The sequence below is a fragment of the Coturnix japonica genome, chromosome 14 (genome assembly GCF_054131305.1).
Source record: "Coturnix japonica strain WE chromosome 14, WE-NBRP24, whole genome shotgun sequence".
In the NCBI taxonomy this organism is placed as follows: domain Eukaryota; kingdom Metazoa; phylum Chordata; class Aves; order Galliformes; family Phasianidae; genus Coturnix; species Coturnix japonica.
This window is the reverse complement of record NC_140676.1, coordinates 11,571,781-11,588,869: the sequence shown is the minus strand read 5'-3', so window position 1 is coordinate 11,588,869 and position 17,089 is coordinate 11,571,781. Positions and strand designations below refer to the sequence as shown.

At 35.8% G+C, this 17,089-nt stretch overlaps 1 long non-coding RNA gene across 1 annotated transcript in view; it reads left to right on the top strand.

Annotated features, from left to right (window-relative positions):
- LOC107318762 (uncharacterized) overlaps positions 1–17,089 on the top strand; it is a 143,422-nt gene that overhangs the window by 57,804 nt on the left and 68,529 nt on the right. Inside the window, exons 3-4 of the long non-coding RNA XR_014934180.1 lie at positions 13,412–13,512; positions 15,585–15,690. This is a non-coding gene — a long non-coding RNA (uncharacterized LOC107318762). The remainder of the gene's footprint in view (positions 1–13,411; positions 13,513–15,584; positions 15,691–17,089) is intronic.

Sequence of the window (17,089 nt, the reverse complement as noted above, 5' to 3'; positions counted from 1 at the left end):
TCAGTGAGCTCCCCAGCTAATTATCTGGGGTTGTTGATTTGATATTGTCACACTTCTCCAGATGCTACCTTACGTCTTCTTTTATTAAACCTTGTACATTTCTGATTTGGTCACAGTTGGGTAAGATAAATATGTGTATTCCTGCTCTCTTTTAAATATAGGACAAAGAATTAAGAAGCTTATCTTCCTTTTATGAATTGGTATGTGATTTTACTCACTTTATAAAGCCTTGCTGATGAGATCCTCTTTTTCAGAAATTGGTTTTAGGAGTAGGTTTTCATCGTCTGTGACCTCAGTTGCTACTTGCATCATATTTGTTTGCACTGTAGATTTTATAACTTGGCTATTAAAATCTTTCATTGTGTGTTTCTTTTTTTATGCTAGTTTGTTTTAGTGATGGTGAAACTGGAAGTATGTTTTATTTCCCTTGGTTTCAAATATGGCACATTTTGGGGGTTTGTGAAAGCGTGTTTTTTTTGAAAACCCAAGTAAAATTCCTGCTGGATGCCAATGTGAAATGTGGTACTCTCAGCAGTGATATTGCTTTTGCTATTACATACACATGGGGATTGAAAGAAGAGAAAGATTTCAGGAGATCCATGCTTTATAAGTATTTTCTTTTTTTCAAAGAGAGAACTAAAAAGTACATTGGCTATAGCAATAAATAAAACTAATGCACAGAAATGTGAAACCAAGGAGAAACAACTTACATAAAAAACTTGGACAAATAGGCTGGTTATGCAGGATAGACTGTACTCAGGATGAAAAGAGTGAATTCAGGACTCTAATTTTACTTTTTAACTTCCCAACTAGGCACAGAGTCATAGAAATCTGGGAAAGGTGAAGCAACCGAGTCCTTTGAAAGTGAAACTGTATGTCTCATCTTAGAATCAGGAGGGAATTCAATGAACTGATTAATACAGAATCCCTTTCAAGTGTATTAAATAAGGTTTCTTGGTTTCTGAACTTGCACTGGAAAAGAGTTCTAGCTAATATTAAAACTGTTTGCTCTATTTATGACATTGTGATTCAGCTTAGAGATGGTAAAGGCAATGTCATCTGATTGAGAGCTGACCAGATTGTATTTATTACACAGATTCCTGTTTTTTGTTTTGAGATCTATGGAGAGCAGCACTTCCTAATTATGTCTGTTGACTAAGATTGGAAGGAAATTTTGACATGAAGAGATCTAATGCTTTTAGTGGAATTACTAGCAGAAGTTTTGCAAAAAGGAAACTTAGTTTAAGTTGTAAAACGTGCACTAGCAGCAAGCTTTCGTTGCATGTCTGTGGCACAGATGGCAGTGCAAGGAACTTGTGAGTATAATGCAGGAGCATAAGTAATGTTTAGGAAACACTTTACAGAAAGGGTAGTTAAGTACCGGAATAGGCTCCCCAGGGAGGTGGTTGAATTGCCATTCGTGGATGTGTTTAAGAGCCGTTTGGATGTGGTGCTCAGGGATATGATTTAGTAGAGGGTTGTTAGAGTTAGGGTACTATGGTTAGGCTGCGGTTGGACTTGATGATCTTCAAGGTCTTTACCAACTTGGGTAATTCTATGATTCTAATGACTAACCAGACTGAAAGCTTTGTCCATTGTATCCAAGAGTAAACAATTGCAGTTAAGTACAGTTCTGGAAAACATTCTGGTCTTCCTGATCTGTGGTTCTGTATGGACTTCTGTGAGTAATAGCAACTAACGGACCCATTTTAGTAACTTATAACTCTTTTTGGCTTTTTGTCTGTAGAGTATACCCGGCCTTGTTTAGACGGTTAAAACTTGTTTAATTGCATACTGCATATATCTGCACTGTGCATAACTGTGCACATTTCTTACCTTTCTGGCTTGCATTGGTAAGTCACTTATGTATACATCAATACTACATATGCAGCTTTCTTTGCATTAAAATGTCTGTTCTTACATTTCCACTCCATTCTGTCCTCTCATCATCTCTGTCTAAAATTTAAATTGTGTTCCTTGAACATTAATACCGGGCAATCTTATCTCTACTGTTCTGGTAGGAAGACTTACAACTTAAGTTATGCCTTTTAAAACAAACTGTTAGAGGAATGCTTTTTGGTCCTAGTGATTCTACCCTTCGTCTTCACACATACACTTTTTAGCATGTGTGGGGTTTTTTTTGTGTGTGTGTTTTTTCCCCCTGTGCATTAATTCTAATGCAATTTCTCATGTTCTTCCCTTTCAGAGAATAGTACTGTCATAGGAACCCTCCAGATGTTCACTGCTCTGAACAGCAACCCAGATAACTTATTTGTTTTCTCTGCTAGCTGTATGTCCATCTGGCTTCGCTGTTTTCTGATCAGCCACTACCCCATCCTTGTAAAAAGTCATGAGACTGCATCCCACCACACACAGAGCTGCAAATCCCTGCCACAGAGCTTGAAACTGGCAGAGGTACCTTGACACTGAAATGACTGGACTCAAAAGTTGGCATGAAATTTTATAGCTGCATTTTGAGAGTTTTATATGCTTGAATATCCAGAGTCACAGTGGGTATCCAGTCTACGAGTGTATATCTTTTGAAACGCAGAGTGATGAATGCTTGTTCTCAAGCATGTTTGGAGGAAAAAAAACCAACAGTACTCTTTGGCACTGTAAAACCTACAGAATTAAAGAGTCTGAAGCTTACTGTTAACAGGGTTGTAAACATGCTGCTTACATCTGCCTTTCTCTACACTGTACAGATGCAAACCAAGTCTGGTATAGAAAGCTGCTGGCCTTGTTAGTGTAATGTTAGTAAGCTGATAAGAGGCACTGTTGATTATCTCAATGTCCTGCTAATGCAGCTGCATTACACCACGAGCAGACTGAACCTGGCTTCCATCTCTGTCTCCCATCCGTTTGACTCAGAGCATAAAAAAAGAAGTGTCCATATAATTCAAGGTATACAAGATGAATACTTAAGGTCAGGATGTCTTTGAAAAAGTAGTCTTCTTGTGTTCCTTACACAGGAAAGCATCCAGGTTAGTTTTGAATGTCTCCAGAGAAGGAGACTCCACAACCTCTGCAGGCAGCCTGTTCCAGTGCTGTCACCCTCACAAGAAATAATTTCTTTCTCATGTTTGTATGGTACTTCCTGTGTTCTGGTTTGTGCCTCTTGTCCCTTGTCCTGTCACTGGGCACCACTGAAAAGAACCTGGCCCTATCCTCTTGGAAATGTTTGTGACTTATTTATCTTCTAACTTCGCTCATATTGTGACTGAAGAGTTTTTTAGCGTCTAATTTTGGAAACAATCCATGTGTAAAACGTCTCCAAATTGCTAAGTAATGTGAAGGTTTACAGTGTGACAACAACACTGCTCATTCTGTTATTGCAAATAGCTGTTTTTGTGTCTCATTGCTGAGAGCCGCCATCACAAAATATGCTTCCAAAGACTCAGAGGAAAACAATCCCATTTGCTAGAAACCCCTCAGATGTAATGTTCTGCAATAACCTTGTACATTTCAGTGCTAGATTGGTTTGTTTGCAGTTGTTTCAGGAAAGGAAATTTTTTGAAAACTGGGCAGCCTGCTTTAGCAAAAGGTTTGGACCAGATGGCCTCTGTCAGACCCTTCCAGCCTCAACCTCAACCTGTCTGTAATTTTGTGAAAATTAGTACAGGATAACTGAAATAGAGCTTGGAATAGGTATTATCTCTGAGAAATAAAAGCATAAGGAATGCCATCTGGCCCATGAAAATATGCCACTGGAATGATTACTGTTTTAAAGAAAACAGTCTACTAACATTTAGCAGTGTAATGAATATCATTGCTTTCGCTTGAATTAGGATGGCAAAGCTGCAGATTTTCTAGAGCAAGAAAATCCTCCATTGTTTGAGGAATAAAATTGTTCTAAGTCATTTATTTAGCCTCTGGTCACCAATTTAGATAAATTAGATGATTCAAGACCCCTTAGCAATGTAAAGCTGATCCTGAATTACCATTACAGCTTCTCTTGTGATGAAAATGCATGTATCTCACTGCAAATGTAAAGACTCCTACAGACTCAATGTTTTGTTCCTTAGCTGGTGTTTCCCTTGGCACATAAAGAACACTGTGGTTATCCCAGGAGATAGCAATGTGCTGACAGTGACAGCAATGCATACATCACAAGCTGTACAAAATGAGTTTTGTCACATCGCCTGTAGAGAGATAATTCTCTAGCCAAGGGAAAGCTTTTGGCTTAGATGTGAACCAGGACTGTCTGAATTGTTTGGAAGTGACTGGAAAGTGCTGGTCATTTTACAGTGCAACGGTGGTGGCTTTTAAGAGTCTGGTAAATGTGTCTGCATCTTTCAGACAAAGGAAATTAAGTTCAACCAAAAAGTACACATTAATCAATGAGAAAAGTCCTTCTTTGTTGGTGCATATGCAGCTGTGAAAGTGCTGTCTCTGCCATTTACATCTCTGGCAAAGTCATATTTCAGCTGTGCATACAGAAGCTATGGGAAACAAGAATCTTGTCAATTATAAGTTTAACACTGGCCTTTGGGCAAATGACTGAAGTTTTTGTTTTCAAATATGGCTTCCATTTTTAAGTCCTCCACACATTATACATATTTAACAATAGCCATTTGCTTTTTCTGAATTCAGGAGGATTCAATACCTGGTTTGTTTGTTTTCCATCAACTACTATATAAAACCATGTCTGAGCTCTCTAGAAAGCAAACAAACAAAACCAGCTGAAAATCAAGTAATTAAATGTGAGATATTTTTGAAGTATGACTTCTAATTTCTTGCACCTCAGCATCCCCACCTGTAGAGTGACTGTCTCAACTGGATGTTGAGAAGTTTTGTTGGTAAGCTGGAAGGACATCATTAGTACTGCTCTCAATTTGTTCTATAAAAACTCAGGAGAGGAACAATCCGTGGTGATTCCTTTTCCCTAGCACAGCTATCTCCGCGATGCTCTGTCAGCTGAATTTCTGTTGCCCTTCAATGGACTTGCTTCTAAATCTCACAGATACTGAGGTCTATGCAGCTCTGAATCTCCGTGCCAGTTATCTGCGAGGGGTGACTGTGCAAACTTTGTCAGCATAACCCTAAAGGATCTGTACTTTCTGCTAAGAGATCCTGTGGAAATGATGAACGCATGCCTTCACAGTACTTCTCCATCCTGTTATGCCCATCCATCAGCATGTCTGCAATAATCGAGGAGGATGTTTTAGCTGGGGGGCCTCTACTCAAATATACATAATTGGGACTCTCTGCGGGGAGCCTTTGTAAGTCCATATCTGCCTCCTGCAAGATGATTGCAATGCTGGTCACGTAATGTCTACTGTAGATAGAAAATAGTCACAGTGCATACTTGCTGGACTAGCCGTTAAATATGTTAAACTCTTCTAATTGGAATACTTGCACTGAATAGTGAAATCCTGAGTCTATATTTATCTTTATAGTGTCTAATTAACTCCCTATGAGATTGGTCATTCAGGCCTCAGGTTTCCAGGAGCTTTGAACCAATTCTTATTCTCAGCTAAATGCAGAGATTTCTCAGTTTAGAAGTTGTCTTTTGTATGTTGAAATTTAAATAATTCAAACTTCAAACAGGGATTGAATTTTACATAATTTTCTCCCCTGACTTTGATAAATTGTGTGCCTCCACAAAAGGCAGAGTTGTTCAGCTGGCCAGCCCAAGTATACTTATTTTTGAATGAAACTACTTCTTTGCTCACCAGTTAAAACTGTGGAGATTCCTGTATGTGTGAAAGGCACCTTGTCTGCACACTACAGAAGCTCACAATCATTTTCTGGAAACTGCAGATGGAGGCAAATTGTTGTGCAATACTGGACAACATCCAGCACCTCTTCTCCAATGCACCTTGTGGAAGGTAGCAGAGAACCATTCTTTGCCAGCATTTTTATTGAGTCATTTTGATGTATATGGATCTCCATTTGTGAAAAAAATAGGTTTTAAACCCTTGAATGATTAGCCTCGTGTAGCCCAGAAATGCTACATTTTTAGTAACCTACTTGCTCAGATTCTCACAAAAATTATGGATTTTTCTAACTTTGACACTTTCTGATTGGCAGGCTTGCATTTTAGTGGCTAGAATAGCCTAAATATCAATGCTCTGAAATTTACAAGCTAAAGAAGGAAACTTCATGGGGAAATTTTTCCAATTTTAGGTAAGATCAAATAGAAAATGTAAATCAAACCTAAAAAAAGCTTTTTATTTTCTTTTTTCTTTTTTCTTTTCTTTTTTTTTTTCTTTTTTCCCCCTCTTTCTTCTTTTTTCTTTTTTTAAGCAAGCTTCTGACATTCATTCTTCTTATTCATTTTATTTAGGAGAAAAATATACTACTTATGTAAATAGGAAAAGTTTGAATTTAACAATAAAAATAGTAATGTTTATTTACATTAGCAGTCCAAATCTCTGGGTTGTTATCTGGAAAATAACAGCAGTAACACATGGTGAAATATAAGAGGAGTCTAACAGACATTGAGCCTCTTATGTACACTGTCAAGTACATTTAGGTTTAGCACACTCCTTAGCTTAATGTAAGATACAAAAATAACTCCAAGTATGCAGGTAACTGCAATAGCTCTCCCCTGCAAAATTCTTTCTAGATGGGGTTGTTTATTCATTATGTCCAAAACCTCACAAGCCTAGTTCTGTTGTGAACACATCTTGTGTTGTAACTGGTCTGCAGTGGATTGTATGCTTGATCTGGCTTGCATATCCGGGTATAAATGAGCTCCAGTGGAGTGGTGGAGCTGTACCCACTAAGGCTAACTGTAACTGGAATTACAAAACGTAATTAGAGACATGATAATTACAGATGTGATAACCCCTCCAGCGGAGGGACACAATTATATGGTTGTGCCATTGGCCTCTCAGCTAGGAAACTGACTGCTCTTCTGAGCTTATCAAAGAGGATTGTAGCTAAATGATGTGATTTCATAAAACCAAAAAATCTGATTGTCCATCACAGAAGAGAGTACTATCATTCCTGTTCTGGGGAAGACAGTGCTGAATTTCAGAGATGTATATTTGGATCAAAAATTCCACCTTAAAGCTTACTTAGATGCATACTCTGGGTACCAGCAGCAAAACTGATATTACAGTAGTTACTCATTTCTTATGCTTCCATGATGCTAAAGTTATTTCAGGGACAATATAATGTGAAAACAGAGACACTAAAAATGGCCTAAGGTTATAGTGGTGGTACCAGCTAGAAAAAACTGACAGTTTATTTTTTTTTATATTGCATTTTATAGGCACTTAAAGATGCTCCCAAACAGCTTCACTCATGAATATGATTCTGTTATTTTTTTTCTTTTTCTTTTTAATAAGCCGTGGGCCGCTGTGAAAGCTTGTGACAATAGTAGGATTGTTTCATAAGCCTATTTCTATGGGAAACACATTATGACATAGCCATACAGTATTTTTGTAAGGCAAAAAGCAAGATGATGTTCTGATTCACTTGTAGAACTGCTTTTCCCCCAGTTAATGATTGGATGTGTGGAACAGTAACACCACCATTTTTGAAGGGTTGCTTCTAGTTTGGATGGGCAAATTTTATAACTACACTTATATAAATTTTAAGATGGTTATTCAAAGGTGGTGACTGACTTTAAAATAAATCACAAGTTGAGAAATTAGAATGTAGAAAAGTCACTCTGAATTTAGCTAGAAAATTTTGTATCTAGTGAAATCGTCATGGAGATGTGCATTGTATAAAGACAATTCAAAACGGAACAAAACAGTGTAAGCTAAGAGGATCGTCATACAAGAAATTCATTCAGGGAAGATGTCTGTGTTACAAAGTAACGTAAGAGAAGAACGACACCAGTGCAACTCAAGTAGTTTTCAAGGAAATGTTGCAAATAGCAGAACCTATTGAACATGACCTTCTGCTTAAATTGCAGGCAAGGCTTGTTTAAGAATACTAAAATGGAAGCCTGAGTTAAAAGGATGGCTTTAGTGAGTGACTGCAGTAGTAATTTCTCTTACATGAAACAGTGTATGGGGATAAAATTCTACAACATAGTGGACTTGTGGTCCATCGTAATGGTTTAGCAATTTCCTTTCTTTTTCTCCTTTTACACATTTTTCTCATCCCAAATCTTGATACAAGTATCAAACAGCATTGTTCAGTGTAGATAGTTAAGGGACTGGATCCTCATCCACACAAATTTGATTTTTAGATGGTTAGACATGACACTCAGGAATGTTTAACAAATTGCTTCATTCACTGAAATCCTTCCCCCCCCCCCCATGAGATCTGATCTGTACAAATCAATTTTTAGCATCTGCCTGAAAGTAGACACCATAAATCACCTATTCTACTATCATCTTTTGGGATTTCAGTATCAGCTTTTTAAAGCCCATTGGACTAATTTTACATGAAGAGTATATTTACTCCTGCACTAAAATGACCTTAAGTACAGTCTGAGTGTGCAAGTAAGAGAGGTTTTGCTTGGTATGTTATTTCATTTCAGCTCATGAAATTTACTGTTTTTTATTGAAATGAAAACAGTGGAAAAAAGCATGAAGATAAATATTTGATTTGAATTTTTTGATTAATTTATATAGTGTTCTGTAAAGTTTTGAATTAAATTTAACATTTATCAAGTCTTTGTTTAATCAGTTACTTATTTTGTATTCCATTCACTCCTAAATACCTTGCTTGGAGACAAAGTGCTACTATCTTATATGCAATAGAAATGGAAAGGGAGAGGACAATCTGTTTTTACCATCTGCTACTTGTTCTTGCAATTGTGTGCTTTTGTGGCTCATTTTATGCAGCATAAGCAGTTTCTGTCATTAAAATTAATGTTTGCCATATATTAACTGAACACATATGTAAGATTTTGCCTAAAGTTTCAGTGCTACAAGTGCTAATTGAATAGTTTTCAGTAAGGGAATTTGCTCATTATAATGTTGTCTGTGTGTTTGTGTCTAGAAGAAAAACACGTAGGTTAAAACACAGGAAGGAGTAAAAGAAAGATGACAATTACAGTCTGTGAATATAGGCTAACTTTATGTATTTCTTCATTCACTTTTAAAATAATGAACCACAAAGATCAATGACTGTTTAAGAACTATTCACTCCAAAATTACCTAATCCCTATTAGCTGGCTTCCCATGGGTGTTGTAGCACATGGTCTCTCTCATTGGGCAGTCTTTGGTAGCACATTTGGAGCTGTGGTTCAGAGTGTCTCTTAGTACTGCATATCTTTGCCTTGTTTCTGTCTAAGCAGATATGGTAGTAATTTGATTTATCATCTATCAGCGAATAGGATATTTATGGAAGATTGCATAACTGAGAAAGGTGGAAGATGTCCATGCTCTGAAATGGGGGAGGTGATGTTTCCTTATTCTCTAACTGCCTCAGTAACTGTAAATTAAGAGATTACACTTAACTTTCCCCATGTAAGATTTGAAACTCTTCAGCTGAACTCTTGGACGATTAATTTTCTATGTTGGTATTGTTGGTAGAAACATTACTTTCTAACAGAGTTCAGGCTACACACTAAATCCTTAAACAATATTTATATAAAAAGGTAGTTGTGCAAATAATTGAAGTACACCACTGAGACCTTAAGAAAGTCAGATTCAATTAATCATTCGTAACTGAAACCTTTTAGTGCTCATTGTGTTTGACTTTTTTGGGGAAAATAATGTTTGAATGAAAGTGACAATTGATTAACATTTTTTTTCTAACCTTCCTAAGAAAAGATTGCCCTCAGCTATGAATTTTTCAGGGTGTAAATATGCAAAAGCAAATATGAATTTCACTAGTCTTAAAACTGAGGCGCATATATATTCATGAACCTTTGTAATTGTCACTGATGGATAACACTGCCTGTTTATATATTTCCTATCTCTCTCTCTGAGCCCCTAAAGTGACATTTCTTGTGATTTTCTCTATGGGATGCAGAGAATGCTTGTCATGGATATTGAAGAATGGAAGGATAATAAATTGTAGCCATTTATTCAGTTGTCCCATTGTAATGTCTTTTACGTGGGCTTGTATGTGTTAGTGGTTCACAAATGTCTTAAACACATTTATTCTTTTGAGATTAAGGTTAATAGCTAGAAAACATTTTCTAAATACAGAATGTAACCAAGACTTTCATGGACTATCTTTGTTGTATAGAAGTACCTTAATGTTTTTAGAATAGGGAGCATCAGCTAAAAAGCTGTGCTTTTCTAAAGTCAGTATTAAAAGTAATTGCTGTTTACTACAAACCCTGCATGCTCTGCCTAGGGGTTAAAGAATAAGCTGCCTACAGCCATCATCAGCTGCATAGTGCTAGGGAACAGGTTTGAAAGTATAAGAGATAAGCTGTAGCTGGATAGAAAGGAAAGCAACCTGTCAGCAGCCTTTGTGTGTCTCAGGAGGCAGGTGTGCCTAGATCTCTTTTGGATGTATATATATTATTTTCTTTTAAAGTTTTTTTTTTTTTTTTTTACAGATGTGTCTCTTCTATTCCTTTGTAGGCAGCATTGGTGTCTTTTAATAAGCAAAATACCAATACAGTTAATTTTAAGAGTTGTGAGTCTCCTATTACAAAACGGCATCACCATTCAGAGAAGGTGTTCAAGCTGAAGATTTATTCACTTTAACTTCAAGTTAGTATTTGAGAAGAGCTATATGTTTATTTAGAACAAAGTGGAAGAATCACCAATTGGCAGAACAAGCATTGTGAAGTTGTTCTTCCTAAGATTAACCACCAACCCCTCCCAAAATGTTGAAAACCAAAAAAGCATCCCCAAACCTCCAAGAAATGCTATTTCCATTGTCTGTCAGATGAGAAATGAAATTGAAGCTTACCTGGAAACCACAGAGAAGTATTTGAAGATGATACCTGATGAAAATCCATCAGAGTGGCAGAGAGAGATTGCATTTCAGGACAGTTCTCCTGTCTGAAATTGAAGGACTTTAAAGCTGCAGAGACAAAATGCCTGATTTATAATTTATGTGTTTATGTCCTAGCCAAGGGTAGCCAAATTTAAATCAGCCTCCTGAACAATGTACCATGATGGGAAAACTTCAATGGGAAATAGTGTAATTTTATGATTAGTGACATTTGTAACATTGCTGCTTCCAGAAATCTCACAATAAGATGTGGATTTTAATTCTACAAAGCAGTGGTTAACTTTGATCAACTGTTAATGTATATATATACAACTTTATTCTGAATGCAGGTATGTCTTTTTAACAGAAGCTGTACTCTGGTCTGAATGGAAGGTCAGTTGTAGTCATGTTCAGTCTGAGAAGAGCACAAGTACTAAAAATGACAGAATTTATACACTTCCCTGGTACTGATTCTTTTCTGCATCTCATTTAGAAGATGCCCTACCCAGCATATGGGAAGAAAATTTGAAATTTAGGAGGGCTGTGCTAAGCCAATCACAGTTCTCTTCTATTATCAGAGGATGTAAATATAAGTAAATGCATTTTTGTTGGTTATCTTGGCTATTGGAGATGCATTCGCCATCCTTTTCATTTACTTCAGCAATAATTACAAAATTATTAAACCATGACAATTCCCATGTGTTTGTATAACCTCATTATGCTCCTTATGGCATCTGTAGTTGTTGCTTTAGTGAAAAATAGAATTAAAAGATGTACTGATGTACATTTACTCAGAAATCATGTGATCACACCAGAAAAGCTTGCAGCCCTTACAGCTAGGTATCTACACAGAGCAAGAACTGGGTAAGCCAGGGAAAGAAAAGCACTAAAGGAAGCCTGTTGGAGTGTTAGCTGCTGGAACAATGCTAACTGTTGGTACAACGAGAGGTGCACGTGAAAGCAGGCAAAGCAATGGACTTCGAGAAAAAAGGAAATCAGAACCTACTGAAATACCACAACAGCTTCTGGCTCACTAGTTTAACCATCCAAACTTATTGTTGAACTGGATTCTACAAGAAGGATTTTGTCAGCTATTTTAGTGGTGTTGCAATGAATTATAAGTGATTCCCTGTGATCTAGGAAGGGATACTGCAATGCTCAGAAATTCTCAGAGTCACTAGAAAACAAATTTTGGAGCACAATATAAAATTTAATCCAAAATAATATTTAAATAGGCTCAATATTTTAATAGACGGGCATTTGGACAGATGAGTTTTGTGAAATGTATGGATATAATCAATGGCTAGGGCTAAATGTTGGTGTAATGATGTCCCTTGATAACTGCTATTTCCATTTCAAAGAACAACAGATCATACTCAGAACATTTACAATCAATTTTTTGCAAAAGTATTTGAATGCTTTAAGCTAAAACAAATCTATGATTAATGAATTTGATGCCTTCTTATAGAGATAATCATAACTGAAAAAGTTTGTTAATGATTCATTCAGCTCTAATTTAAACATACTTTTGCAATAAAAGCATTTCTAATGATTTCAGTGGAAATTCAGACTGTGAGACTGAAGCAGTACGTGAAGGTTTGGTTAGGTCACATCTTAAAATCTGACTTTTTTTGAAATATTATCTATATGGGTGTATGAATATTAAATATTTTCATATTTAATAATTGCACTTGTCACATCAGATACCTTTTATAATGACTCTAGAATTTCTGTGAACATTATGGGCTTAAGGTTGAATTTGTGGCCTTTAAGTGTAATATTCTTTGACTTGGAAAAAACTAATTTTAGGAAAAAAAAAATAGTTAAAGAAATGTAAGGGGTGTCCTGAGGCTCTTTTTCATTTTGAGTAGAGCTCATGATAAGATATTCTTAGATATGTTATATCCCTTTCGGATAGTGTGCCTTTTTTACTGTAATAGAAGTAGCACTGGATCGGACATGTTATGCGGGGTTTACAAAACAAATGCATTTTATTTAAAATTAGCTTGAATTCAAAGCAAGTTTCAGTCTCTACAAACAGTGTGCCATTTGAGTCTTTCCCTTTCTTGCTAGGGCCAAATTCTGCACTCTAATGTTTTAGTTGAACCACCGAGATCAGGGCAGGCAAGTAACCAGGTCTACAATCTGATGTCATTTTTGAAGGACAGCCACAGATTGAATTGTCACAACAGTTACTGATATCTGTTTGATTTAAAATAACTGATCTTTTTCTATTTAGTATTAACACTTCCTAGCAGTTAGACACCTAAAATACCATTTCTCCCACCAGTATTTGTATGCACAAATCATCAATCAAATAATTGTTTTCAATATATTTCCTGTTACTGCATCTAATAAATAATGAGTAGGTATAAATCAGTCTGGTCAACAAATGTTAGCAGCAAATGTGTCATATGGTATTGGAGCTGTAGTTGTTAGGATGTGAGAATTTCATGAGAAAATAGAAGCTATTCAAAGTGCAACCAATTCTACACAAGTGTTCTATGAATTTTACCTTATTTAAAAGCAATCTTATTCCTTTCCTCTGTTTCCAAACATTTTTCAATCTCTCTGAAACTGAGACTTTCTCTTTTCTCTGCAGGTCTCCAAATTGCCTGATGGGCTGTAGATTGATTTCTGTACCAAAGGTACATTTGCTCATTTACAACCATTCTCAGCATTTTCAAAAAGGAATGCCTAAAGGTAAGCAGTAAAGTCAAGCACCCAGGTAGAACTAGTTGGTTTTAATTCCCTAGAATAGATCATGTCCTCTTCAAGGCAATGTATTTTTATATTAAGTAAGTTGTAAATTGAAGAATTTTACTTTCAGTTACCCAGATTTAAATAATATTTGAGAGATAAACTTTTCCCAGTTTTGGGCAACAAATTCTTGTCTAAATGTTGTCTCCTAGCGACCATTTGACATTTAAAAATAGCTGTTTTCAAACTAGTCACAAAAGAATAATGTACCAATTGCAATTAACTCCTTTCTTTAACTTTAGGCTCTGGTTTGATTCAGTTATGGGCTGAAATTCAGTTGATATCAGCTTTTGAAATACCTCTCCCCAAAGCACTGTAAATAAATACCAAAAAAATGCAATGTAAGATCTGCACATGAGGCCAAAGCAAGGGGAGAGTTACAAGGTCTCACTTAGTGGCTGAATGCTGGGAGTATTAATTACATACCCATCTCACCTGGTACTGAACTGTGATCAATGCTGTCTGAGCTCCACACTGGAGATTCTGAAACATCTGTTTTTCATTTCTTGATGTCATCCTGTGAGATAATCAATGCTCTGTTTTTTTCTATTTTTGTTTCATCTTTTATAGCCCTTTAAATCTCATGAACTGCTTTTATCTAGAAATTTCTGTTCTAGCTGCTGGCTTGTTCACAGTTTCTGAGTGAAGAAAAGTAGTTTGTTATTTTGACTAACTAATGTCCTATCTTCATATGTATTTGTTTTTATTACATTTATTATATTATTATTATATTGTTTTTATTACAGTTCTGGTGGGATACTTTGGTATTCAAATCACGTAGAAATTGGTGTTATTTGTTTAATTTATAAAAGTTGTCTAAGCACATGCAAGCACAAACAAATAAATGGTGCAGTTACTCAGGCTGCACAATGTTATGAAACATGTTAATTTTATGTTAGAAAATTTTATTTGCTAAGTGAAAATGAAGGGTAAATTACAATAGCAAGTAATGATGCTGAAAACTAGTTTAGAACTGTGTCTGAGTCTTTCCTGTGTATGGTGGTGACAGTAGCTTTTCATGATAGCTATGCTAAAGTGTAATATGTAAATAGCCTGCAGAACAACAATTTTACTTTGGTTATCCAACATACTTTACCTTCCCAGTTTTTTTTCTACACTCATTTTAATATATGCCAAGGAATATCAGTGATGCCCATTGCTTTGAAAAATACATGTAACACGGGGAAAATCTTCAAGCTATAAAATAACATTTGTGTCCTCACTCTATTGTAGCAGCATTTAATGGCACAGAGTTTTTCATTGTTTTCCTCAAGAAGTGAAATCTTCAGACTTTTTTTTCCCCCCAGTGTGTCAGGACTGTATGTCTACTATAGTCTGTAGCAGAAACTAGAGTAGTACTGGACAGTTTTAGTTTTCTCTCTCATGTATTTCCTTCATGTCAGTGTGTGGGGAACTCAGTGCACAGCTCCAGGTTAGGTGCACAACTCATGTAAGATCAAGCCCAGGAGAAACCTGTGAGCTGGATTTTTTGTACAGACCCCAAATTGTTCATGGGAAACTGATGATTCACTGCTTTGAGAGTGTGAGCATGTGGGGTTGAGAATCCTCAGAGCCCAGAACGTGTGAAGAATAGGTTGTACTCATGTTGATTTCCTTAAGTGAGTAGGATTCCACAGTTGAGGGTTCCCACAAGAACTGTCCAGTATCAGAAATTTCTATTCTGGTTTCATGTCCAGAATTTACATTGGAGCAATGGCTGGAAATCAGCGGTGGGTAGGAAAGTTCCTCAATCTAAGTCTTCCTACTATGAATGGAAAAAAAATACAAACCCTTAAACATGTCTCCTGTTAAATAATTCAAACAATTTAACAGTATTACTGTCTGAAAATCATTACACCAAATAGTTTTCTCCTGAAAACTATTCATTTAAGAATATACCATCTGCTCTCTAACTGTATAGCAATCTGTTTTGCAATATATAGGACACTGAGATTTACTGTAATCTACTTTAGGACACTGAGATTGAGTATAATCTAATTTACTGAATGTTTCAGCTTTTGGGAAGAATATTCAGCTTTTTGGGGAGGTGCCTGAAATATTTAGCAGATCCTCAGATGCAGAGTTTTTTGGTAACTTTGAATAACAAGAAGAGATTTGAAAGTGAGTATATTGACAGATTTGAAAGTGAGTATATTTTTTTAGGCAGAGGAGCTCTGAGATTTTATTCAAAGTCTGTAAATGAAATAAAATGTTGTTTCTAATTCTTTGAGTGTGATGTAATGCTACAAGATGAGATCATCTTTACTGGGTAAGTATACTGTAATTTGATGATGCAATATGCATATGAAAGACATGAAGCACTTATTGATACAGTGAAATGGTCATGTAAGTTTTATAGATTTCTTAGTCATTCAAATGATAATAAAGTGTAAGGTATATTCTTAATGAGGTTATACAATGGTATTTTTCAGTAAAATTCTCAAATTTAAGGAAACTAATGTACATAACAGGAAGAAATATTTGGTGAAATTATACATCCAAAAATTAGATTCAAAAACCTTTTAATATGGACTGATTGAAAGCCTAACCAGTTTGGAAAGGAAGTTTGGCCAAAAAAGTTCTTGACATTGAAAGGGAGTGCAGCACTACTGAGTGAAAATTAGTGATGTTCTAATCAGTTCTTCTGATTTTCTATTTTATTTTATTTTGTTTTGTTCTGGAATACATTTTATTCAGGGATCTTTGAAGTGCAATATTGTAGAATTATTGCATTTGAACCTTTAAGTAGACGTGTTGGTTCTTTTGCTTTGATTTGACATCCAAGCTCAATAGGATTAAATACACAGCTATCATATTGCATTACTTGTACTCAAAATTACACAAATATGTACAACTACTGCACTGAAGTTGCACACCGAGAAATGATATTTAACATGAAAAATATGCTGGAGCCATGTCTGATGGTTCAATCTTCTGCTTTAGTGTACTACATAATGAACTCGGCTTTCCATTAGGTGAGAATTCTTTTTCATCTGATTCGTGTATATAATTTTGATAAAGTGAGTGCAATAGAAATTCATTGTAATTCATCTTAAGCATTAAGAAAAGATGTCCATCATTTTTAAATTACAGATTTAAGTTGGAAAATTGTCTAATCTCACCTCTCACTCAAGTAAAATTGTTCCTTATCAGACACTACTAATGCATTCTACTGAGAAGTAATCAATATGGCAATGTTCCAGAAGCAGTAATGGTGATATGATCTCGTTGCTAAGAGGCTTCACTATACAAAAACCCAAAAAACTCTTCTAGTCTTTCCACCTGAACATTTCCCTATCTAAATCCTACTGTATCTCAATTAATTTCCTCAGAACATTTAAACTTACAGGTTTATACCTTACAGTGGATGTTTATTCCAAGTGTTGATGATCTTTATCTTTTAAAATAAAAAATATGGAGGTTTTTGTTATTTTATTTCAACTTTCCCGGCCCTTCAACATTACCTTTTTTTTTTAGATATGAAAAATATTGTACTGAAAGTGCATTGCAAACCAAGTAT